We start from the raw sequence: 27102 nt of genomic DNA, 5'->3' as shown, positions 1-27102 counted from the left end.
AGATCCGGCGGCGCCCGGGCGCTAAGTGGCTAGCGCCGGAAATATACCCTTTTCTGGCGCTAACGGCTGGCGCAAACAACTGAATTTCTAGGCCTATATTCCATCTGCCAAATTTTTGCCCACTCACTTAGCCTGTCTATGTCATTTTGCAGGTTTTTATGTCCTCCTCACTCACTGCTTTCCCTCCTATCTTTGCATCGTCGGCAAACTTGGATACGTTGCACTCGGTCCCTTCCTCCAAATCGTTAATATAGATTGTAAAGAGTTGGGGTCCCAGCACTGACCCCTGCGGAACACCACTAGTTACTGATTGCCAACCAGAGAATGAACCATTTATCCCAACCCTCTGTTTTCTGTTAGATAGCCAATCTTCCACCCATGCCAGTATATTGCCCCCAATCCCGTGATTGTTTATCTTGTGCAGTAATCTTTTGTGTGGCACCTTGTCAAATGCCTTTTGGAAGTCCAAATACACCACATTCACTGGTTCCCCTTTATCCACCCTGTTTGTTACGTCCTCAAAGAATTCGAGCAAATTTGTCAAACATGACTTCCTCTTCGTAAAACCATGCTGACTCTGTCCGATTAAATTATGCTTATCCAAATGTCCTGTTACTGCTTCCTTAATAATGGACTCCAACATTTTACCAACCACAGATGTTAGGCTAACTGGTCTATAGTTTCCAGCCTTTTGTCTGCCTCCCTTTTTAAATAAGGGCGTTACATTAGCAGTTTTCCAATCTGCTGGGACCTTTCCTGAATCCAGGGAGTTTCAGAAAATTACCACCAATGCATCCACAATCCATACCGCTACTTCTCTCAAGACCCTAGGATGTAAGCCATCAGATCCAGGGAATTTATCCTTAGTGATTTTAATCGTGTTTAGCTCCTCCCCCCCTATAGCCCCCTGTTTGTCCAGTGTTGGGATATTTTTAGTGTCCTCTACTGTAAAGACTGATACAAAATATTTGTTCAGCGTTTCTGCCATCTCCATGTTCCCCACCACTAATTTCCCGGTCTCATCCTCTAAGGGACCAACATTCACTTTAGCCACCCTTTTTCTTTTTATATAGCTGTAGAAACTCTTGCTATCTGTTTTTATATTTTTTGCTAGTTTACTTTCATAATCTATTTTCCCTTTCTTAATTAATCTTTTAGTTATTCTTTGCTGGCTTTTAAATGCGTCCCAATCTTCTATCCTCCTACTAGATTTGGCTACTTTATATGCCCTTGTTTTCAGTCGGATACTACCCTTTATTACTTTACTTAGCCACGGATGGCTGTCTTTTCTTTTACACCCCTTTTTCCTCACTGGAATATATTTGTCTTGAAAGTTGTGAAATATCTCCTTGAATGTACACCACTGCTCATGTACCGTCTTACACATTAATCTATTTTCCTAGTCCACTTTAGTCAACTCTGCTCTCATACCTTCATAGTCTCCTTTATTTAAGCTTAGTACGCTGGTTTGAGATCCAACTCTCTCACCCTCCAACTGAATTTGGAATTCAACCATGTTATGGTCACTCATTCCAAGGGGATCCTTTACTAGGACATTTTTTATTAATCCTGTCTCATTACACAGGACCAGATCTAAGATTGCCTGCCCCCTGGTTGGTTCAGTTACATACTGCTCAAGGAACCCGTCCCTAATGCACTCTATGAACTCTTCCTCAAGGCTGCCCTGCCCAATTTGATTTGTCCAGTCAATATGAAAGTTAAAATCCCCCATGATTATAGCTGTTCCCTTATTACAAGCCCCAACTATTTCCTGATTTATACTCCGGCCAACAGAGTTGCAACTGTTAGGAGGCCTATAGACTACGCCCACTAGTGACTTTTTCCCCTTATTATTCCTTATCTCCACCCAAACTGTTTCACTATCCTGATCCTTTGACCCAATATAATTTCTCACTATTGCAGTGATTTCATCCTTTATTAACATAGCCACCCCACCTCCCTGTCTGTCCTTCCTAATTGTCAAATACCCCTGGATGTTTAGTTCCCAGTCATGCTCACCTTGCAGCCATGTTTCTGTAATGGCCACCAGATCATACTCATGTGTAGTTATTTGTACCGTCAACTCGTCTATTTTGTTATGAATGCTGCGTGCATTCAGATAAAGAACTTTTAAATATGTTTTGTGACAATTTATTCCTGCTTTTACCCCCTTTATTACACTACCTTTATCTTTATACATTCTGACCCTTCCTGACATGCTCTGGTTTTTAATTCCCCCACTGCTACCTTGCTCTATTGCCTTCTCCGCTGACATTTTTATTTTTCGCTCTCTTGAAACCTCCCCCCCGCCACTAATTAGTTTAAAGCCCTCTCTACAGCCCTAGTTATTCTATTCACCAGGATTCTAGTCCCAGCACTGGTCAAGTGAAGCCTGTCACAACGGAACAGCTCTCTCCCGTCCCAGTACTGGTGCCAGTGTCCCAAGAAGCAAAGCCCATTTCTCCCACACCAGTCTTTGAGCCACGCATTTAACTCTCTGATTTTATTTACCCTAGCCAAATTTGCTCATGGCTCAGGTAGTAATCCAGAGATTATTACCCTTGTGGTTCTGCTTTTTAATTTGGCCCCTAGCTGCTCATACTCCCTCAGCAGAACCTCTTTTCTTGTCCTATCTATGTCATTGGTACCAACATGGACCACGACAACTGGATCCTCCCCCTCCCACTCCAAGTTTCTCTCCAGCCCAGAGGAGATGTCCTTAACCCTGGCACCGGGCAGGCAACACAGCCTTCGGGACTCTCGCTCTCGGCTGCAAAGAACCCTATCTATCCCCCTAATGCTACTATCCCCTACCACTACAACATTTCTTTTTACTCCCCCCACTTGAATGGCCCCTCGTTCCACGGTGCTGTGGCCAGGTTGCTCATCCTCCCTGCAGTCCCTGTTCCCGTCCTCACAGGGAGTAAGAGCCTCAAACCTGTTGGACAAGAGCAAGGGCTGCGGCTCCTCCAACACTACCTCCTGGATCCCCGTACCTGCTTCACTCATAGTCACACCTTCCTGTCCCTGACCACGGAATACATCTGAATTAGTTAATCTAATTGGTGTGACTACTTCATGGAACACAGAGTCCAGATAACTCTCCCCCTCCCTGATGTGTCACAGTGTTTGAAGCTCGGACTCCAGCTCATCAACACGGAGCCGGAGTTCCTCGGGCAGCCAACACTTACTGCAAATGTGATCACTGTGAACATCAATGGTGTCCACCAGCTCCCACATATTGCAGCAGTAACACATCACCTGCTCTCCCATTCTATGTATTAATTATTTTCTGTATATTATGCTGAGCACGTTACCAAAATCTACCTAGAGATGTGGGCCAGTGAAATTACTCTAGAGATTGTGAGGAACTCCGAACTCACCTTTGAGAGTAATCTAAAATACAGAAACTTCTAGAATAAGGAGGGCAGAATAAACTTAAAACATAACAATTGTCCCTCAGCTCCATGTCCATCGCTCCCTAATCTCTCTGTTTGAATCCCTTCAGTATGCTTTCTGCCTTGTTCACAGCACTGAATCCACTCTGGCCAAAGTCATCAATTACATTCCCTGTAATCAAGACTGTGGTGCATTATCCCTCCTCAGTCTCTCTGTGACATTTGATATAGTTGACCACATACGCTGCGACCCTCTGAGGCCTCTGGGCATGGAAACGTCTGGCACAGGGAGTCTCCACCCAAGCCCCAGCTCTCCTTATGTTGAAGGCCTTATTTGGGGGAGATATAAGACCCGTCCCCAAAAGGCCATTCCAGAAGCTTTGATGCAAAAATGGGACCCAGTGTATCCAGGTCCCCACCTAGTCTCTGGCTATTCCAGAAGACTCTCACAGGAGTTATGATGGGAGTGAACGTGACTGGCCATTGATTTTGAGTGCCTTTATTTTGATACTCTAATCATCTGGCATTAGCAAATACATATTTTCATATTCTTTAATATATGTTGAAATATAAACTATGGCTATTTTCTGATGAATATTGTACACTGTGTTTCAGTCAAAAACTTATGAAAGAACTTGCATTTATATACCATCGTTCTTGACCTCAGGACATCCCAAACCACTTCGCAACCAATTAATTACTTCTATAAGTGTGGTCACTGTTGTAATGTAGGGAAACACAACAGCCAAATTGCACGCAGCAATGTCTCACAAACCTTAGGTCAGCACAGACATGATGGGCTGAATGGCCTCCTTCTGTGCCATAAATTTCTATGATTCTATGAAACTGCAGTGAGATAAGTTGCCAAACTGCTTTAGTGATCTTGGCTGATGGATAAATGTTGGTCAGGATACCAGAAGAACTCTCCTGCTCTTTTTGAAATAGTGTCATGAGACCTTTTACATCCCTCTGAGAGGGCAGACAGGTTTAACATTTCATCTGAAAGGTTATCTCCAACAGCGTAGCACTCCCTTAGTACTACATCGAAGTATCAACTCAGATTATGTAGTCAAGTCCTGGAGTGGGGCTTGAACCCATAACCTTCTGATGCAGAGATAAGAGTGCTACCATTTAGCCAAGGCTAGTATCTTGTGGACTAGAGAATACTTTTATCCAAGTTGTTCATTTGAGTTACAGAGGAGTGACAAGCCATTTGATTTGTTGAGTTACAGAACAAACACTTTGTCATGAGTTGTGTTCTGTGGGATTGCTATGAATTTTTCTGATAGCAATAATATTGCACCTAAAGATGAAAGGAGCCTAACTTTCTTCCTCTCATCCATTTTAACTGCGGGTACTTTGATGCACAACTTTCACTTAGGTTTTTATGGCAAGAATTTTTTTTGAACAAGTGGCAAATTATTTTAGTAAGGTGTCATGTATTCAACAGCCAAGAAATATTGCCCAGCTTCATTTTATTGCCAGCTTGCCACTTTTCCTAATGGAACATAAGGTACCCGCAGCCCAGATCTGGCTGCTGGACAAAAGCAGTAAAAGACATGATTGTTTTTGAATAGGAAACCATTTTCAATGATGTGTCCGAAATACCATTAGGATTAACAGCACTGGAAGACTCATCTTCCACAGTAAACTAGTCTTTGCTGTTAACTCAATACTTACATGATACAAGGCAATCGTACATACCTGTATTATAAAAGCAAAATACTGCGGATGCTGGAAATCTGACATAAAAACAGCAAACGCTGGAAATACTCAGCGGGTCAGGCAGCATCTGTGGAGAGAGAAACAGAGCTAATGGCCAGGATTTTCCTCACCTCGGCGGCCCCGGGGCGGGTGGTGTCGGTGGCGGTTCACGGCCCCGCTGCTGGCTCCATCCCGCTGTCTAAAATGAATTTACGTTGATGGGACTTGTTAAGCCCGCCAGCGAGTTTTCCGGCCCAATTAGAGGAAGCGGGTCTGGTGATGTCATCAGCCAGTTTCCTTAAAGGGACCATGGCCAACCTTTTTTTGACGTTTGTGCTGTCAGTGTTCTACAGCATTGAAGTGCTGCAAACACTGACAATGGCTGCACAGAGGTGCAGGGTTGCACCCAGGTTCTCCCATTACTCCCTCCATATGCTTATAGAGGGAGTCACAGCACGCAGGGAGGTTCTCTTCATTTCCCATGGGCGGAAGAGAACTCCCCAGGAGAACAAAACAGCCTGGTTGCACATTGCACAGGAGGGCACAAGCAGGGATGTCATCAGGAGGACCAGGCTACAGTGGCACAAACCTTTCAATGATCTCATTAGATCACCAAATATTAGTACAAAGCCACACTCACCTTCATCCTCCTGTGCTTCTCATCACATCCCCATCATTCTGCCTTCCCTACCCTACTCCTGCACATCCTTACTCACATCAACTTACCTTGCACCTCCACCCATCCCTCTCTCTCTATCTACATTATCACATCCCCATCTCACTAGCCACCCCTCACACTCACCCTCAGCCTAGTGCAATCACACAACTAACAACACACAAGGGTAGCCACTTGGGTGTTTTATCCAATGTTCATGTAAAATTTCAGTTAATGTGCTGTCAAACATTGAAACCTTTATTTTCAACACTTTGTGTTCTTGAACAGATTTGTGTGCACCTTTGGAAGTGACTTAGTGAGTTGCAGTGAATGATGAGACATAACGATAGCCCCTGCAATGGTGATGAGTGTGAAAGGACATTGTAGGGATGGCTTATGGTGTTGCTGTGGGGTGGTGCCAACCTGGCGCATCATGTGGCAGCCAGGGTGTACAGCAACAAGTGAAGTAAATCTGGCCATGGTGAGGCCATCCCTGGCATCCCGGGCAGCAATATGCTCGGGTGCTGATGCCCACTGTCCTGTGCAGCATCAGGTGATTGCGGAGAAGGTTGTTGTTGTTGTTGGTGCTGCTGGTGTGCCTGGTGCTGCTGGTGTTGGGGCTGATCGTGGTCGAATTCTGAGGACCAAGGTGAGACAGTATAAAGGGCACCCATGTTGATAGAATAGATGGCAGGTGAAGTAGAGATGATAGAAGCATTCTGTCAATGGTGAGAGAATTCTTCCAATGAGGTAAGAGTGGATGGAGAGTCGAAAGTGGAAAACCTGCAGAATCTGTGCTGGAAATGGACTGAGAAACAGCTTGTGGCTGAGAAAAGTGATGATGTCAGGTGGGAGCTTTTACTATACATTTGAAGCTGTCAAGTAATCAGCTGGAGTAATGGCCATTCAACTCCCACCTCAGGTTCACAGATGTGGTCCCTGAGCAGCATGGACCCCGTGGGCAAGCAGTTAACGTTCACAGGTAAGGTTAAAAGCATTATTAAGGGTCTGTCAATAACCCAATAATTGGTTAAATTGGGTCACCCGCCTCTGCGGGTCGTGTTAGATCAGAGATCACATATGCTCGTGGGAAAGGCATGTTGTGGCGGGTTGACGGCGGGGTCCCGACCCGCTGTCAAAAAAATCAAATTTCTCACCCGACCCACCACCGATCCCATCCACTGACACCCCCCCCAGAAAATTCCGACCGCAGAGTCAAAACCAGGAAGTGTGAAGCAGCAAATATAAATTAGATTTAAATCATGTACAGAAAGCAAAATAAAGATTGGGAAAGACAGATGGGATTAAGAGAGAAAGATAAAAAAGACAAACAATAAAAAGAAAAAAATTTTTTTTTTTTTTTTAAATCTCCAACACTTTTTAACTTCTGAAGGAATGAGACTCCACATTTGTAAAATTAAATTTTCACGGCCAGAGAGGTTGTTTGGCAGTAATTATCACTTACCACGCCGTTAAAAATTCAGTAAAGCCTGACTGCACCAGCCCTAACCTTTTCAGGCGTCTTTAGTGGAGAACTAGTGAGCAAGTACCCCAAGTTCATACCATTGTATTGATTTCAATGCCAAGTCTACCACCGAGGCCTGTTACAGCGTAATCTGTGGCGAAGCGAGGTATCTTACTTTCAGATTTCCGCATTTAACTGCATATGTGCAGACACCAGAAGTTGCTGTCAGTTTTAATCCATAATAATGGTGAGCACTGTTAGCCTTATCATTTTATTAATGCAAAATCTGGTCCACTATCTTGTGGCGTACCGATCATAGAACGGACATTCGACCAAAAAGGCGCTCGCCGACGCCACCATGCTCGCTCACCCACAGCCCAACGCCAGGGTGGCCCTCACCACGGACGCCTCCGACCACGCGGTCGGCGCCGTGTATGAACAGTGGGTCGACGGGGCCTGGCAACCGCTGGCCTTTTTCAGCCACCAACTGCGCCCCCCCGGAGGCCAAATACAGCGCCTTTGACCGCGAGCTCCTCGCACTGTACCTGGCAGTCAGCCATTTTAGATTTCTTCTGGAGGGCCGCCCCTTCACCACGTTTGTCGACCACAAACCCCTGACATTCGCGATGGCGAAATCTGCGGACCCGTGGTCAGCCAGGCAACAACACCAGCTCGCCGCGGTGTCCGAATTCACCACGGACATCCGGCACATCTCCGGTTGAGACAACGTGGTGGCCGACTGCCTATCCCGCCCCGCCGTCCACGGCGCCCACCTGGCAGTGGACTATGCTCAACTGGCAGCGGAGCAACGCACCGACCCCGATCTGCTCTCTGCGCCCACTACCCTCCCAGGGCTGCGACTGACCGACGTCGCCTGCGGCCCGTCTGCCGTCACAGTCAAATGCGACACCTCCTTGGCGCAACCCCGCCCCGTAGTCCCGGCGTCCTGGCAAAAACGGGTGTTCGACACGTCCACGGCCTCTCACACCCCGGCACCCACGCATCCATTAGACTGGTGGCCAACCGATTTGTCTGGCGCGGCCTGCGCAAAGATGTGCACGTCTGGGCCAGATCCTGCATAGCTTGCCAGCGTGCCAAAATCCACCAGCACGTCAAAGCCCCACTCGAGGAGTTCACCGTGCCAGAAAGAAGGTTCGACCACGTCCACATCGACCTCGTCGGCCCCCTGCCGCCATCACAAGGTCACACGCACCTGCTGACAATCGTGGACCGTACCACCCGCTGGCCCGAGGCCATTCCACTGACGTCCACCACCACCGCCGACATCGCGAGGGCGTTCATCGGTACCTGGGTCGCTCGGTTCGGCGTCCCCTCCGACACGACGTCGGATAGAGGCCCGCAGTTCACCTCTGATCTGTGGGCCGCCATCGCCCGAAACCTCGGGGTGGTCGTTCACTGCACCACGGCTTACCACCCCCAAGCCAACGGACTGTGCGAGCGTTTCTACAGGTCCATGAAGGCATCCCTCCGCGCCAGCCTCGAGGACGAGGCTTGGATCAACCGCCTCCCGTGGGTGCTACTCGGCCTACGCTCCGCGGTCAAGGAAGACCTGCAAGTCTCGGCGGCGGAACTCGTGTATGGCCAGCCGCTGCGCGTACCCAGAGAGTTCCTGCCCACCGCCACGACCCCCTGGTCAGCTGACCAGCAACGCCGCGCTTTCGCAAACCGAGCACAACGGTTCGCTCCGGTACCCACCGGCCGGCACGGCAAACCAGCAACCCGCATACCACCTAGCCTGCACATGGCCAAATTTGTTTTCGTGCGCCATGACGCCCACCGAGGACCTCTACGGCCCCCATACGACGGACCCTACAAGGTACTCCAGACAGGGAACAAGTTCTTCCTCCTCGAAGTGGGCGGCAGAACTGACAAGGTGTCGGTCGACCGGCTCAAGCTGGCGCACCTAGAGCCCGACGAACCCGTTCAAGTGGGCCAACCCCCACCGCGGGGCAGACCGCCTAAGAGCCCGATGCGTCCGACCGCCCTGCTTCCGACACCAACCGCCAAGAGCCGTTCCGGCCGTGCCATCAAGCCGCCACGCCGGTTCGTACACTCCCTACTAGCAGATTCTGGGGGGAGCTGTGTGGCGTACCGATCACAGAACGGACACAATCCGCTTTCCGGTCCATAGACTATAAATCAGGTGTCATGCCTTTAAGAAGGATCACACCTTTAAGAAACTCGATCTGCAACATAGTTAAGCCCAGAGCGGGGGAGGAGCAGTCAAAGCTGTGCACTGATGAAAGACAGTTGTACTTTGTGTAGTCTCTGACTCCATTTTGTGTTCAGCATGCAGCCTCAACAATTAAACCTTTTCTGTTGAACCTCTCCAAGATCAGTATTTTTTTGCTAGGAGTACGTAGACTCCTACAATCTAGTCATTTATCTCATTGCTGTTTGTGGGGTCTTGCTCTGCGCAAATTGGTTGCCGTGTTTCCTTACATTATAATAGTGACTACACTTCATTAGTTGTGAAATGCTTTGGGATGTTTGGAGATCCTGAAACATAATAAATAAATGATAGTTTGCTTTTTCTTTCTTTTCTATTGGAGAGTCACGATGGCGAGCATCATGCCTCCATTAGACCACCTCTAAGGTATTAGCATCAACAGCACCAGGCTAAGGAATGTTCAATGCTAAAAAAGATTGAATATTACCATCACTGCCATCCACTTTAGCTTGACAGTTTTCCCTCATTCTCCTCCATAGCAGTACACTATGGAAGTTCTAAGCTTTCAATAATAGGGTGGATTAAAATGTTTTGCTTGTGTTTTGCTAATTGTTTTAGCCGCAAGTAATGTTGCAGCAACCAAATGCAAAAGAATGCTGATAATAACTTATATTACACCGTGAATTCCAAAGTATTTATTTTCTGAAGGGTGATGTCCAAATTCTTGTTACCTGAAAAATTTGTCATACACTGTTTCTCTGGCAATAACATTTGACAAGTTATTGTCTATTTCTTTTGGCAGAGTAACTTTGATTACTAATACATCCAGCTGAGAAAAGTACAAGGATCCCATACTTCTAACTATAAAATCTGTGCAGATGTGTCCAGTACAATGTGCTGTAATGTGGAACAAAGGTGGAGTTCACGAAGGGCGAAATCTGGCTGCCAGAAGTAGCTTCTTGTTAAATACACAAATCTTTGAGACAAAGCCCACTTGGCTTCATACCATTGTGGTTAAAACTTCAAATAGGTCTTTGGTAATGTTTATTTTATTTTCTCCGAAGCAAAACTGTTAGTTTAACTTCTTGCTACCAGTGCCACAGTAGGCACTGCAGGATTGCAAGGGGTTTCTGTCTGCCTGAACAAAGTGTCTAGACTTCAAGAATTAATGTCATAGAATCAGGGCCTGTTTGCACTAAAATAAATGTCTGAGGAGCATCATTTTTGGCAAAGACATTCTATAGTTAATACAATGCCATCCTTCAGATAACTTTGAATTAGAGAAATATTCACCATCAATCAACTCATACATAAAATGATTAATCGTTTCAAAATTAAGATTTCGATCGGGCCTCGGCCCTACCTATTCCAGTGCAAGGATCATTCCCTGCTCCCAGTTCACGCCGACAGGCTGGCACTATGCAATTTCTGGCCCTATATATTATCTAATTCATAAACAAATGCAATCGTTATCAATTTTCTGCTCTCCTCTCCTGAAGGTGATGGCTTTACTGAATACTGTCCTGTCAGAGCCAGGCACTCTCCAGTGCCTCAAGCAAGTGGTCATTCTTAATGTGTGAGCCCAACCAGTGAGTAATATCAGACCATGCGAGCATCACAGCTTAGCCCAATACTGTTCTCCCTCAACAGCTGCAAATGTGCACTTTCCATCCGCATTCATTGGACAGCAATCAGGACAGGCCTAGCTAACTTTTCCTCTCCCAAGTCCAGCAGCATTGAAACCATTTCTGTAGCCCCTAACTCCAGTGTGGCTGAGATCAACTACCTCAGCACAGACCAGGAATCACACCCATGTCCTTTGTGCTCTATATGTCTGTTCCACATTGTTCACGTTTAAATCTGTAAAGCAGATTTATTTTGTGTTAACGGAAGAAAAATTTTGATATGGCAGAAATATCTTTGACAGAAGGATTTGCTTCTTGTAACAAATCTCAGCATTTCATGAATAATTACTTTGAAGCGCAGTGACTGCTTTTATGTAGGTAAATGGAGCAGCTATTTTGTGCACTGCATGATCTCACAAACACCAATGAGTTGAATGATGAATTACTATGCTGGTATTGGTTGAGGGCGAAATGTTGACCACGACACTGGAAGAACTCACTGCTCTTCTTTGAATTGTATCAATGGATCGGCGCTAATCCAAAACTGCACTGGAATGTTAGCCTAGACAGCAAGCTGCAGAAGAATGGATGACTCAATGGGTTAAATGTTGTCCTTTTACCTCTAGCCCAGATCATTGGGATGGACATTTCCTCTTGCTGCTAACTATGAGTTTGATACGAAATGATTTTAGTGAGTCACAAATTAATTCTCAATGGGTGTAGCCTCTAATTCACACTAATATGGTAATCTTAGTCAGAGACATAACAAAACTGGCTGGTGTGGAAATGTTTTGATATATATATAAATGACCTGGATATTGGAATACAGTGTAGAATTTCTAAATTTGCCGATGACACAAAACTTGGGGGTGAGGCAAACAGTGAGGCAGGACTAAAACCCGACAAGTGGGAGTCCTGCCTCCAAAAGCTCCCCATTGGCAAAATCCAGACCTATGTTGCAGTAGGGAACAATCTTCTGCGTTTGAAAACAGTATATTGTTGGATAAAAGATGTGCTCTGCAGCTGGCCATGTTATACCTGACCCGGGAGTGTTTAATAATGACTCTGATGGGTGTCTGAAATGGGAAAAGTGTGTTGGTTCTGCTGTCACCAACTAAGGAGGGTCTACAGCAGAACCTGGACCTGCTGGAGTCGTACTGCCAGACTTGGGCCCTGACAATAAATCCCCAAAAAACCAAAGTCCTTGTGTTCCAGCAAAGATCCAAACAACATGGACCCACAATAAATTTCACAGTAGGAACAACCAAAATTGAACAAACCACTCACTACACATACTTGGGCTTAAAAATCAGTTCTACGGGAAACTTCAAACTGGCTGTGAATGAACTGAAAGAGAAAGCAAGAAGGGCTTTCTATGCCATCAAAAAATCAATCCAAATAGAAATCCCAATTAGCATTTGGCTCAAAATTTTCAAATCAGTAATTGAACCAATTGCACTCTATGGCAGTGAGGTCTGGGGACCACTAACACAACAAGATTTTGCAAAATGGGACAAACACCCAATTGAGATCCTACATGCGGAATTCTGTAAAAGTATCCTCCGGACTCAAAGGAAAACAGTAAACAACGCATGCAGGGCGGAACTAGGCCAATACCCATTAATAATCACTATCCAAAAAAGAGCCACCAAATTTTGGAATCACCTACAAATGAGCAACCCCCAATGCTATCACTACGACGCCCTGAAATGCCAAGAGCTGACCATAAAGAAGAATACCCTCAGTCAACTAGTCCTGGGACTCAGTGAAGTAACTAATAACAATACTAACAAGAACCAGCCCCAGGACAGTGACAGGGTAACACAAAGAATTCAACCCAACACAATCGTCGCTAAGCAAAAGGAAAAATATCTGTCATATTGGGCAGAAACAACAAAAACCCAAAGCAAACTCAATTGCTACTTGGCCCTAAACAGACAATACAACATAGCTGATTACCTGACCATGGTAAAGGATAACAAACTGAGAAGAACCTTGACAAGGTACAGACTTAGCGAACATAGCCTAGCGATCGAAAAAGGCAGACACAGGCAGACCAGGCTGCCAAGAGAAGACAGGATATGCTCTCACTGCAGTCAGGGAGTAGTTGAGACAGAGATGCACTTCCTCACAGCCTGTGGAAAATATCAGGGCATCAGAGAGAATTTCTATCAAAAATTCTCACAAATATGCCCTGAATTCAGAAATCTGACTGATAACCAAAAACTCCCATTCCTACTGGGGGAGGAGAGAAGCTGTGTAACACTGGCGGCACACTATGTTACAGCTTGCCATGAACAGAGGGACAACCAGTAAACTAAGACAAGAGTATATATAAACAAGGCGAAAATATATTTATAAACTCAGGGATATACCTGTTTATACACTGTATGAATGGAACCGCGTTTATGTGTTCAACCATAAATGTATTTTGATGCTTTGGCAACATAAGATGTACCTTATTATGCCAATAAAGCGATTTGTATTGTATTGTATTATTGTGTTATTCACCAGCACTAACAATCCACATCCCACCATAGCAGGTCATTGCTGCCATGGGTAGGGATGGTCTTCATGCTGTCAAACACATGCAACGCGTCTCCCATCCTGATTTTGTTAGTTTGAACGCCTCCAAAGTTTAGAAAAAGCTGCAGCCACATAAGCATTCTCTGCCAAACGTTTGCTGGAGGGAACTCAGACACCAGCTGTAATAAGTGAGCTTTTATTCAGATGGGCAATCCCAAGTTTAAATACCCACCTGAACTGCGACTCAATCTTGCCGCTGTTTCACTGGTCAATTTCCCGAGCCCTGGGAAACCTGTGCTGGACACGCTAAATTTAAAGCTAAGTAAAATTAAATTGAAAAAGATCTCATTAACAACTCCTAAGGATATTAATTGCAACAATAAACATCTGTCCGACTTCAGCGAGTATGTTACTCACAGGCATCCAAATGCACCTCCATTAAACCCGGAAGTGGCCACATTGGAGCCAGATTGCAGTGGCGATGTCAAATTCAGTTATTTTAATTACCTACCCGCCCCTAAACCACCTGCTCTTGGGTGTTAAAATTCCTCCCTTGCAGTCTTAGGTTGATGATGCAGCTGAGCTAAAAAAAAAGTCTCTAAACATACATGGTGCTGCTGTACACACACTACTGCGGAGCAGGGAAACAGGACCGGGAATTGTAATTGTTATGAAGGAATTGAAACCTTTTTTATGTTAAAGTATAATAATAGCATTTTAAACATACTCCCATATTAGACAGAGGGAAGCGGCAGATGGGGAGTTGGAGAATGATAGACTGGAAGCCAGAGAGAGGGCTATGACAGACCAGTAGATGGAGAGATAGGGCAGGATTTTCATTGAGCCGTGGAGGTGGGATTGGAGGTGTGTGGGGGGATAAAATTGCAAAAACTGGCATGCGGGCCCTCCCCCCCACCCGCCCCCGCCTGGTTCCCGACTCTGAGCAATTTTAACTCAGGTGTGTCTGATGGTCCCGACTCCGTCCCACAACCAACAGACGGGACTGGTCGTTAAGACCCTTAACAAGCACTAAATGGCCTCTATAGTCCTATTTCAAAATGCCCTTGCGATTTTAACCCTTTTCCCACATGAAACACACCTGGTGGGAAACACAACGGTGAAACCTGGCGGGAACACTATTGGATTGCTGACTATCAGCTGCAGGTCAACCATTAAAGAGGAGATTTGATCAGCCATCATTTTCAGGTGGCAGGACATAGTGGTCTCAGGTCTGGGGCAACTTTTAGAAGGCTTAACTACACCTGTGGAAGGTTGGAGCCTCACACCCATCTCCAGTGTGGCCTCCTGGGAAACCCCTCTCACCACCTTCCCTCAGCGCTTCCTCAACTGAGGCATATACCAGAAGCATGGGAGCCATCTATTTCCTTCCCATCTGGGCATTAGAGGAGCTCGAGCACCAGCCGCGGCACCAGCAGAACCAGGAACAACAGCAGCACCAGCAACAGCAGCAGCAGCAGGCGCCCCAGGCTGCTGGTCATCCACCTGAGGCTGCACAGGCCAGAAGGGGCCAGCGCCTGGAAGCCTGTCGGCGCAGGAGATACCCCCCAAACCAGGTCTACAGACACAGGGTCAGCTATTTCAACATGTCTGAGCAGCAGTGCCAAAGGCGGCTCCGACTTTCACGAGAGGTAGTGAGTGACATCTGCGCAATGCTACAGCAAGACCTGCTGCCCAGAGGACCAGGTGGACAAGCATTACCAGTGGCCATCAAAGTCACCACCGCACTCAACTTTTTTGCCTCAGGCTCATTCCAGGGATCAGCAGCAGACATCAGCGGCATCTCCCAGGCGGCCGCACACACTTGCATCACGCAAGTAACCGATGCCCTCTTTGCCCTCGCGCACAATCACGTCCATTTCACCAAGGATCGAGCAAGTGTCACGGCGCGAGCGGTTGGATTAGCTCATCTGGCAGGCTTTCCAAGGGTGCAGGGCGTCGTTGTCTGCACACATGTGGCCCTTAAGGCACCCCATCGCAATCCAGGTATTTTTGTCAACCGCAAGGGCTTCCACTCCCTTAACATTCAGCTGGTGTGTGACCACAAGAAGGAAATTTTGCATGTTTGTGCCAAGTACCCTGGCAGTTGCCATGACTCCTTCATACTGCGCCAGTCTAGTGTGCCTCCGCTATTCAGTGCGCCAGACCAACTTAACGGATGGCTACTTGGAGACAAGGGCTATCCCCTGAGGATGTGGCTAATGACGCCGTTGAGGAGACCATCCAACAAAGCTGAGGAGAGCTACAACTCCAGCCACATGTCCACCAAAGCCATAATTGAGCAAACCATCGGTTTGCTGAAGATGCACTTTGTTAAGTCTGTGTGTCCCAGTTAAGCTTATTATAAATCACTGGACACAGACCACAAGAATAACTTTAACAGGTCTTTACTATTCGGAGGTCAGGGCTGAACTGCCCAGCAAATCCCTACACAACACTTATATACCAGTGTGGTCACCACTGGTATTACAGTATACAGCAGCCAAGAGAAAGTAGTACATCTCTTAAGGTAGTTCTCTTAAGGTGGAACAGGTTACATACACCACAATCCTCCCTTTTTAGCTTAACAGTTATATCCCCATTTAACATAACATAATAACATATATATATACAACTTCATGCAAAACAGTTCAAAGATTCAGTCTCTGAGGAGGCCTCCTGATTTGAGTTGGATAACGCCTTTCAGGGGTCTCTGATTCTCGTTGCTGGGTTGACTCATCTAGTTGGTCTCTTATGGATTGGACATCATCATCAGGTACATTCACTTCTGAGGTAGATGCTTCAGGTTCACTAACTTCTTCCACGGTTGTCTCTGCCGTAACCATAGGTTCGACCCTTGTTCTCGATTCTACCAGTTGGTCAGCATGACGCCGTATTACATTTTCACCAATATCTACCGTGTACATCAGGGGTCCTTGTCTGGCCCGAATTGTTCCAGATTGCCATTTCTCGTTTTTATAGTCCCGGGCTAACACTGGTTGTCCTATTTCGAAACTCCGAGTGGTCTTGTTATTTATATGCTGGAACTGTTTGTTTTCAACTTCCCTCCGCACATTTGGTTTTAACAAGTCCAACCTGGACCGCAACCTCCTGTTATAGAACATCATGGCAGGACTTTGGTTTGTCACTGCATGAGTGGCGTTTCGATATGCCAGTAGGAATTTGTCCACCTTGTGTTGTAGTGGGATCTGATCTTCGCTCATGGCCTTTATTGCTTTTTTGAACGTTTGTACAAATCTCTCGGCCAACCCGTTTGTAGCCGGATGATATGGGGCAGAGGTATGATGTTTCACCCCATTCTTCTTCATGAATTTCTGGAATTCTTCTGACACGAACTGCGGTCCGTTGTCTGAACATATTTGTTCTGGCAATCCATTTCTTGCAAATATCGTTCTTAGCACCGCGATCGTCTTTTCCGAGGTAGTGGTAGTCATCTTAATCACTTCTGGCCATTTAGAATGTGCGTCCACCGCAATTAAAAACATGGAGTCCATGAATGGACCAGCAAAGTCAATATGTACACGTTGCCATGGGGTTGAAGGCCATTCCCATGGATGCAGCAGTGCAATCGGAGGTGCATTTTGCACTTTTTGGCACCCTGAGCAGCTTTTCGTCAGATCCTCTATCTGTTGGTCGATACCTGGCCACCACACATAAGCCCTAGCAAGGCTTTTCATCTTGACTCCCCCCAGATGACCTTCATGCAGTTCCTTTAGAACTCTCTCTCTTAACTTAGGAGGAATAATCACCCTTGTTCCAAACATCAATGTTCCTTGACAGACGGACAGCTGGTCTCGTCTTGCTGAGAATGCCGGTAACAGTGGATCACCATGTGCTGGCCATCCCTTCACTGTCACTTCGTAGACCCGGGACAGTGTCGGGTCGTTCCTGGTTTCTCTTTCAATACTTGCATTGGTGACTGGTAAACATTCGATGATGGTCGGGTGAAATAACTCAACAGGGTCAACCGTCGGTGCCTCCTCCTCTGTAGGTAGTGGCAGGCGCGACAGCCCATCAGCATTACCATGCTGCTTTGTACCTTTGAATTCAATCTGATATTGATGTGCCCCTAGGAAAAGGGACCATCTCTGGAGTCTCTGTGCTGTCATCACCGAAACACTATTCTTAGGGTTAAAAATGGATACCAACGGCTGGTGGTCTGTCAGAAGCGTAAACTTTTGGCCCTGCAGGTAATGATTAAACTTCTTTACTCCCCACACAAGGCTGAGAGCCTCCCTATCTATCTGAGCATAGTTGCGCTCAGCGGAGGTCAATGATCTGGATGCGAACGCGACTGGCCTCTCCAGGCCATTTGGCAACTTGTGTGAGAGTACTGCCCCAATACCATATGGAGAAGCATCACAAGCCAAACGAATAGGCAGCGTTGGGTTGAAGTGAGCCAACACTTCCTCTGAGGTGATCAATGCCTTGCTTTTGCGAAAGGCCCTCTTACAGTCCTCGCTCCACTTCCATGGTACACCCATCTGCAAAAGAGCGTTCAGCGGGTGCAGCACTGTGGATAAATTTGGCAGAAACTTATGGTAATAGTTAATCAACCCTAGGAACGACCTCAACTGGGATACATTATCCAGAGCGGGAGCCTTCACAACAGCTTCGATCTTGTCAGGAGACTTATGAAGCCCCTCCTGGTCAATGACATGACCACAGTACGAGATCCGCTTCTGAAAGAACTCACATTTCTGGCGATTAACTCGAAGTCCATATTCTTTCAATCTCAGAAATCACAGAAATCACAGAAACCACACAGTGCAGATAGAAGCCATTTCGGCCCATCGAGCCTGCACCGACACATATCCCACCCGATCCCCGTAACCCCTACACCAACACATATCCCACCCTATCCCCGTAACCCCACGTATTTAATCCCCCTAACACTAAGGGTCAATTTATCATAGCCAATCAACCTAACCCGCACATCTTTGGACTGTGGGAGGAAACCGGAGCACCCGGAGTAAACCCACGCAAACACGGGGAGAATGTGCAAACTCCACACAGACAGTCGCCCGAGGCCGGATTCGAACCCGGGTCCCTGGCGCTGTGAGGCAACAGTGCTAACTGGTGAGCACCAGTTCCAAATTTGCAAGGTGTTCCTCGTCATCATCTCCTGTAATCAGAATATCGTCCAGGTAACATTGTGTGCCTGGAATTCCCTGTAATACCTGCTCCATGGCCCTCTGCCAAATTGCTGGAGCCGATGCCACTCCAAAAACCAGTCTATTATACCGGTACAAGCCTCTATGCGTGTTGATCGTGAGATACTGGCGTGACTCTTCCTCAACTTCCATCTGTAAGTACGCCTGTGCCAGGTCTATCTTGGTGAATTGTTTCCCGCCAGACAACGAAGCGAAGATATCCTCAATCCGCGGAAGCAGATACTGCACCGTGTGAAGCACCGGATTAACAGTGATCTTGAAATCTCCACAGATGCGAACCTTCCCCGGTTCCCCCGGCTTGTTGCTCGATGAACGCTTCATGACGGGAACAATGGGCGTGGCCCACTCACTCCAGTCTACCTTAGACAGTACTCCTGAACGTTCTAGCCCTTCCAGCTCAGCTTCCACTGCAGGTCGTATCGCATAAGGTACCGGTCTGGCTTTGAAAAATTTCGGGTTTGCATGTTCTTCAACCTTGATGTTTGCCGTAATTCCTCTCAGTGTTCCCAGTCCCTGTTGGAACACCTCTTTAGCATCGTCCAATATTCTGGACAATCGTTTAGGTTTGACATCTTTTTTACCGGAATCTACCGTTAGTGCTTTTAAGGAATGCCAGTCCATATTTATTTTCCTAATCCACTCCCGTCCCAGTAGTGGTGGACCTCCCTCAGGTAGCACATATAAGTCCATTCCTCGGCTTTCTTTGCCCTTGTGGACCACCTTTACCTCTATCTTCCCGATGGGGTATACTCTTTGCCCCGTGTATGTTTTCAATACAATCTCCGTATCCCGTAGGGGAATATGTGGGAATAACCTTTTGTAATCTTGCTTATTCATGACCATCAATGCCGATCCAGTGTCCAATTCCATCTTCACTTGGACTCCTGCTATCTGAAGTGTGACCCAAATTGTTTGGAGGTCTGCTTCCTTACCAACATTGTGTACTCTTAGACTACCCAGTTCATTACTGCTGGAGTCTGAATCTGACTTCTGTTCGTTCGAACTGTTCTCTGTCACCTTGTGTACCTTTCTGTACTTTTCCTGCGGTGACTTTTTGTTGCTGGTCTTCTTTCCTGACCGGCATACTTTAGCTATGTGACCAAGCCTGCCACATTTTCTGCATTCCTGATTTTTGAACCAGCACTGGTTCTGATCGTGCGTTGTCTTTCCACAACGATAACATTTTACTGTACCCAAGACCATTTGATTGGTGCTGAGTTCCGGTGACCGTAGCTGCATTTCCGCCGTGCCTCTCGCTGCGGCTTCGTGCGATGCTGCAATAGTGACAGCTTTATCAAGCGTAAGATCATTCTCCTCAAGCAGTCGCTTTTGTGTTCCTTCTTTTAACAATCCACACACAAATTTATCTCTCAGCACATCTGCTAGTCCTGTTCCAAACTGACAGTGCTTTGATAGCTTATGCAGTTCAATTAAAAATTCAGCGTTGCTTTCGTCTTTCAGCTGCGTTCTTCTGTAAAATTTAAATCGTTCCGCTATCATCAGCGGCGTGGGGTTTAAATGATTTTTCAGGACAGTAACAATATTCGCGAAAGTCTGATCCGCCGGTTTATTTGGTGATAGAAGGTGCTTCAATAGCCCGTATGTCTTCGCACCCATTGAGCTTAATAAGGTTAGTGCTTTCTCATCATCTGGTACCTTATTTGCTTTACAATAAACTTCCATGAATTCTACATACGTGGTCCAATCTTCGATATCACTATCAAAGGTATTAATGTTCCCATGTTTAGGCATCCTTGCAAGTTTTTTAAATTTTTCTTTTTCTCAAAATGGCGGCTTCCCGCGCTTGTCTTCTTCCCCCGCCTACTAAAATGGCGGCTTCCCGTGCTTGGCGGTCTTTCCCGCGCTCGTCTTCTTCCCCCGCCGACTACAATGGCGGATTCCCGCGTTTGCCTTCTTCCCCCGCTGGCTGCAATGGCGATTGCCGTGCTGCTGCCGTTCTCGCCTCCCCAGCGGTTCTCAATTCCCCGACGCTGCTTTGCCTCGCAGCCCCGCTTGCAGCCCGGTCCTTTACACCGGCTGCGTTTGAGTTCTCCGCGGCTCTCGTGCCTTAAGCTGCCCCAGTCGCTGCGCCTCTCGGCCTCGATTGCAGCCCGGCCCTTTTTACCGGCCGTGGTCGAGTTCTCCGCCCTTTTTCCTCCATTTTCCCTCCCCACTCCACAGTCAACGCGGCCGACTTTCTGCTCATGTCGCTGATCGGTTTACCCACCACCGTGGTAGAAGGGATGATCACTGCCTGTCGCTGATGGAGGGCTTCGTGGTCAGAATTTTTCTTTTTAACCCGGGTTCTCGATGCCTCCCGTGCGATGGTGCTCAGCAGGATGATGAGGGCAGATGCCTCTTCTCGACGCCCATTCTGAGGACAAAGCTGCCTTGGATGTAAAACTGCCGCAGGGTAAGATCGGACTCGTCGCCACTGTTAAGTCTGTGTGTCCCAGTTAAGCTTATTATAAATTACTGGACACAGACCACAAGAATAACTTTAACAGGTCTTTACTATTCGGAGGTCAGGGCTGAACTGCCCAGCAAATCCCTACACAACACTTATATACCGGTGTGATCACCACCGGTATTACAGTATACAGCAGCCAAGAGAAAGTAGTACATCTCTTAAGGTAGTTCTCTTAAGGTGGAACAGGTTACATACACCACACACATCAGATGCCTGGATAGATCAGGTGGAGCCCTGCAGTATTCAGCAGCCAGGGTCTCCAGAATCATTGTGGTTTGCTGTGCACTTCACAACATGGCACAGCGTCGTGGCTTGCAGATTCCTGAGGACCAAGTGGCTCCTCACATATCCTCTTCAGATGAGGAGGAGGAGGAGTGCAAAAACGAACATCCTGCAGAGGCCCATCAACGAGCGGCAGCATTACGTGAGAACATTGCTGCCCGGGATGCAAGGAATGCATTCATCCTGGCCAGATTTGCTTAGCCTAGTCAATCAAACACTTTTGCCTCGCAGCTTCTTACCAGAGCATTGACAATGGCCAAGAACCAGAGGATTCCTATCACTCTGACCACCATACCGACAGTTGCAAGTATGCCTAAGCCCTCAATGTGGAAGTCCCAATAGCGAAATGACAGACGATACACCTGCAACATTTGCCATCAGAAATGTTATGTACAATAATGAAGTGATCACATTTTTACAGTAAACACAAAATTGCACCCAAGTGACTACCCTTGTGACTATTTGTGCAGAATTTTCCTCTTACGCATGCTCCTACATGGTGCATCCCCTGTGGCTTCAGCAGATGTGGAGGCCCCTTGCTCACTTTGCTGCTGCTCCTGTCTCGACACCTTTGGCGGGCGTCCTCTGGGGTGGCGAGCCTGTGAGGGCTCGTCAACAGTCTGCTGCTCCTGCGGCTGTGCAGGGGTTGAGACGCCTATCTCATTTGAGTGTGGACTCTGGTGGGGCTCTGACCGAGGGCTCTGCAGTGCCATGGAAGTGTGAGCGTTTGGAGAGGAGCCCCCACTTCCTTGAGGTCTGCCACCAAACCTCCCTCTCATGGGTCAGGTCCCCCTCAGCACCTGCAAGTGGCTGGAGAGCACCTTGCTGCACATCAGGGGGGCCATGGGGCCCCATATCTGCAATGGCAGTCCTACTCAGAAGAACTTCCATGAAGGTCTGGTTTCTCTGTTCAATAGATGCCCATCGCTCCTCAAGAAATGTCACTCTATTCTGAACAATGACCATGTTTTCCATACCCTGGTGACTAAGCTCCTCCATGGCCATAGTCATCCTCTCCTCTACCATAGCCACCCTCTCCTCTACGGTAGCCATCCTTTCCACGGAGGTAGCCATCCTTTCCGTGGTGATGCGTTCATGCGCCAATGACTCCACAAAGGCTCTGGTCATGTTCGCTATGGACTCCTCCATTCGCTCCACACTCATAGCGACCCTAGAGACAAAACCTGCCAGAGACTCCTGCATCTGTGCCTGGAGTTCCATCACTGCTGATCTCATGGATGGACCCAGAGGCAGAGGGTCGACATGCTGCTGAGCCGAGCTGGCAGAGTCCTGCGCCCTCCGACTAGGACTGCTGTCCCTGTCTCCACAATCTGCTGATGCTCACTTGTGAGCTGTGATACACCGGGTGACAACACTACTCTATGTCCCGAAGGTCCCACCGAGGTGTGAGTGTCTGCGCTGGTGCTGGTTGCGTAGATTTCTGGTGACGCTGCGCCCTCAGAGGTTGCAGCTTCCTCTGAGGAGTCTGGCTGCTCAGCCTCTTCTTCCTGGCTGGGGGGATGGATACTTGTGATGGTCCTGTGGGGGAGTAAAGGAAAGAGTCAGAGATGTGATGCCAAGGCTACATGCACATTGCTTTTTGCAGATGCTCATAAGTCCATCTGTTAGAGCTTCACAATCATTATCAGCGACTCATGCAATGTCAAACAGAGAGATGGGAAACTTTTCTGTCACCAGCTTGCTGTGTTGCACCCGTCTGTCCGTCCCCCACATGTGCATCATCCTCCAGTCCCACTATTTCGAGTACCGCCTCCTCCCAGGGGGTCAGGTGGACTATTGAGGCTGTCCCTCCTCCTGTCCTGGCTCGCTCTCACTTGCTGTGAGCTCTCTTTTCCTGCAATGAGGGAGACAAGTGGAGGTTGAGTGAGAATGAAGGAGTGAGTGTAGAGATTGCATAGCATAGATACTTAGAAGGAGACAAAGATGGAGTGAGGTGGCAAGCCCAAGGGCCCTCCCTGTGTGTTGTAAGTTGTTTTCATAACATCAGAGTGATAGGAAGTGTGAGGGCTGCATAGTCGAATAGTTATGTGAATGTGAGCATAGCGAGAGAGGGAATGGGTAAGGGTGCATGGATGTCAGTGTCAAGTGGGATGTGGAGGAAGAGATTGCTAAAGCTGAGTGCTGGTGAGGAAAGGCAATGGGGGTCAGATTGAGGGTGATGGGAAATTCATACTCACTTTTCCAGTGCACTGAATGTCATGAAATCTTTTCCGGTACTGAATCCAGGTTCTGCGGGTGACTCCCAAGGAGTTGACCTCCTCAGCCACCTGCATCCACACTGCCTTAGTCTGCTTGGGAGGCATCTTCCTCCCTGAGGAAGGGAAGAGCACCTCCCTGTTGGCCCTAGCCCCATCCACCAATGCCTGCAGGGCCACCTTGTCGAAATGAGGAGCTGATCTGGGCCTCCCACTTGTCATCTTTCCTGCAGGTCCCTCTTACACCAAATGGAGAAAGCTTGGAAGCCTGCAGAAGAAGCAAGGCTTGCTGTTGACCTTAAATGCAGCAGCAATGATGACGTCATTGGAGGCGACTTTCAGTCATGAAAAACCCATTTGCCAAGGGTTCCCACACATTGGAAATCAATTGGACAATTAAGTTAAAATTGCATCAATCTCCCACAGCCATTTAGATTCGGGTGGATAACACGAAATGCAGATAACATGACACTATCCTGCACCTGAGTTAAAATCCTGCCCATAGAGTTTACAGTACTCTTGTAATGTTCACTCTTGTCTTAGATGCAGGTCCTAATTTTTTTGACAGTTTTAAAGCTGGAAAGTATGGGGTTGTCTTATATTTGAGTTACCTTACATGAAAATATATATGGTAGCTGTTTTTAAATAACTATTTGAGGCAGTCAAGGAGGAATATCTGTCCAAGTTGTGCAATTTCTTGGCAATCTGGCTTGGGGTGGAGGAGTAGGGTTTGGAGTATACTCGACACACATTTTCCATATGGTGTAAGGAGGATCTCCCTACTGAACACTCAATGTTAATGAAAATTTTATTTAAACTTGAATAACCCAAAATTTCAAGACAGTTTGCTTGTCTAAATTTATAACATGAAGTCCAAATTAATTCATTTTCTCCTCCTCCTCTGCATATTTATCATAGCATTATTGCACACTGTATTAGCAGTGGATTTAGATGACATTGAAACACAAGTGAGTCTTTGTTTCTTTCATGCATATTTTTTTACCATGTCTTTCTGTTCCATTTATGCCTCTCTACCCTCCTTCAAGAATTAAAGTGTAAAATATCTCTAATATTTTCTTTCCTTTGCATGAGGTGAGCCTTCATCTGAAAAAAATCAAAAAATAATCAGTGAAAATACCACAAAGCAGCACCATTTTAATAAGCATATTATAAACAAATAGATTTTAACAAATGCAATGCCATATTAAAGACATGAACACTACTTCGAACTATGACATTTTACAGCAGAGAAGACCATTCAGCCCATCACATCTGTGTTCGCTCTTCGCTCTCTACTTATAGTCCTGTTTCTTGTCTGTATACATCAATAAAAATAAGGAACAAGCATTTATTTAGTAATTCTAAACAAAAACCATAATAGAAAGAAGGTACATTGAAAAGTACAAAGCTGGTAAATAGAATATTAATTTTTACATAGACAAATCAACAGAGTACAATTGAATATGACTAAACTGTTTGGATAATGGTTATAATTTAAAACAGGATTGAGTCTATTTCCTAGAACATATGTTATCTTTCCAAGTCAGGAGCATATTAATGTATATAGGAAACTATTTGTAGTGAGGCAAAACCATGTCACTACTGACATGAAATATATGCATCAGCAGAACTGACTTACACAGCATTATCCTTAGTGACGTATGCTGAGCCTGAAAGGCTTTACTCAGTGGTTTTCTGTGTAACCAGGTTCATGTTTCTGCAGCTGAGACCCATCCATCAGACACTTGCCAGGATAAGTATTTTTCAGCTAAATTTTTTAACTACATTATTTTTAATGATTAATGAAGCTTGATGCAATATTTTTGTTCCATAATGTTGTTCTGACATTATAAACAGATATGATTTGTAAACCTGGCTATGTCATGAAAACCTGTGCTTGATCAAGCAAGACACTTACATAGCAACACTAATATTATTGCCCCACTTTTTATGCATATGTGAGTTCACCTTATTGAGGGATATGACATTTGTGAGCCGAAACCAATTTGCACTTCATGCAATGTGACAACAATCAATCCTCAGTCATATAGTGCAGGGCAAGGAATGGACACAATGCAAAGCTATATTGTTGGGGAAATACATGGTAGCTAGTATTTATCCTCAGAAAATTGGGATTACTGTGTTGGAGAGTTTACATTTTTCAGTAGATTGTGATTCGAGGTTTATTCATGCATTTTCAATTCCAAACCAGACACTGTTATTTTGTTAGTTAATGTGGCTCTATTTTGCTGATCTTTACTTTCTTGAGTGCAGCAAACTAGTTATAGGATTAGAATGTGTACTCTGATATTGAAATACTGGGGCTGAAATCAGAGTGCAGAAGTTACCAACCCATTCCCGCTGTTTTGCCGTTGATCGCCATTTTAACTGGGGCCTTCAGGCCTGACTCAAGTGGGCAATCCAGCTGCCCAGTGATAGGCCTGGGAAAAGATTGCAGAGAACCAAGCGATGGCAGGAACAGAGTTATAAGTCATTCACCATCATTTTTGGGGCACTCCCACCCCATTTTTGCTGGGAAAAAGTTTCCAATCTACCCCAAAAATCATGCTCTTAGTTTTAGTATTTTTTTAAGATAAAAATAGATTTTGTTCATTATTCTGCCACTATTTATAGTAAAGCATCTCCTGGACATTTCTGTTTGCTGATGTCAAATTAGGGGAGCATTAAGCAACAGCTTTGAACTTAAAACCCATTCATTAGTCAGGATCTAGGCTTGATATCTTTTTTTTTCTTGCAAAAAAACTTCATTTTTATTGTTGCTACTATCACTTCAATAACATACTCTACAAGATATTAGGGGAACATTTATCTGGAAAGATTCTCTCTGAAAAACACAAAGCTACAACCTACCCACCATCTATACACACTCTGATGCTGCATCATCTAAATGAACCGAATCTCCTTGAATTTTTTTAACATTTTGCTTTCACATGATATGAGAGCATAAGACTTCAGCAGACATTTGTGCTCATTGCAAGATTTTTTCCCTGATTAATAACTTTATTTTAGGATCTAACATTTTCCCATGCACTCAATATTTAGTGACAGAACTATTAACCAACTGACAGAACTTACATGAGCATGGCTGTTGCTAAAAATGACATCCGTTTCTTTCTTGAGCTTCCATCAAAATTGTCATGCAATTGGCTGTTACTTTGTTTGCCAAGACTTTGACTAGATGCAACTTGGCAGTGCTTCCCAGGCTCAGGCATGATAACTGTTCAGATTTAATGGTGTCCTAATTTTAACCTCAAACTCTAGAATCACCAGTTGTTAAGAACATCCCGAAAACAGGAAGTCTATCTGCAAAGCTATGGGATAAGAATTTGTGTGGTCACTTTGTGTAGTGGCATCATA

Source organism: Somniosus microcephalus, chromosome 13 (genome assembly GCF_052327205.1).
Source record: "Somniosus microcephalus isolate GS21.2 chromosome 13, FLI_Smic_1.0, whole genome shotgun sequence".
Taxonomy (NCBI): domain Eukaryota; kingdom Metazoa; phylum Chordata; class Chondrichthyes; order Squaliformes; family Somniosidae; genus Somniosus; species Somniosus microcephalus.
Note: the sequence above shows the minus strand (reverse complement) of the source record.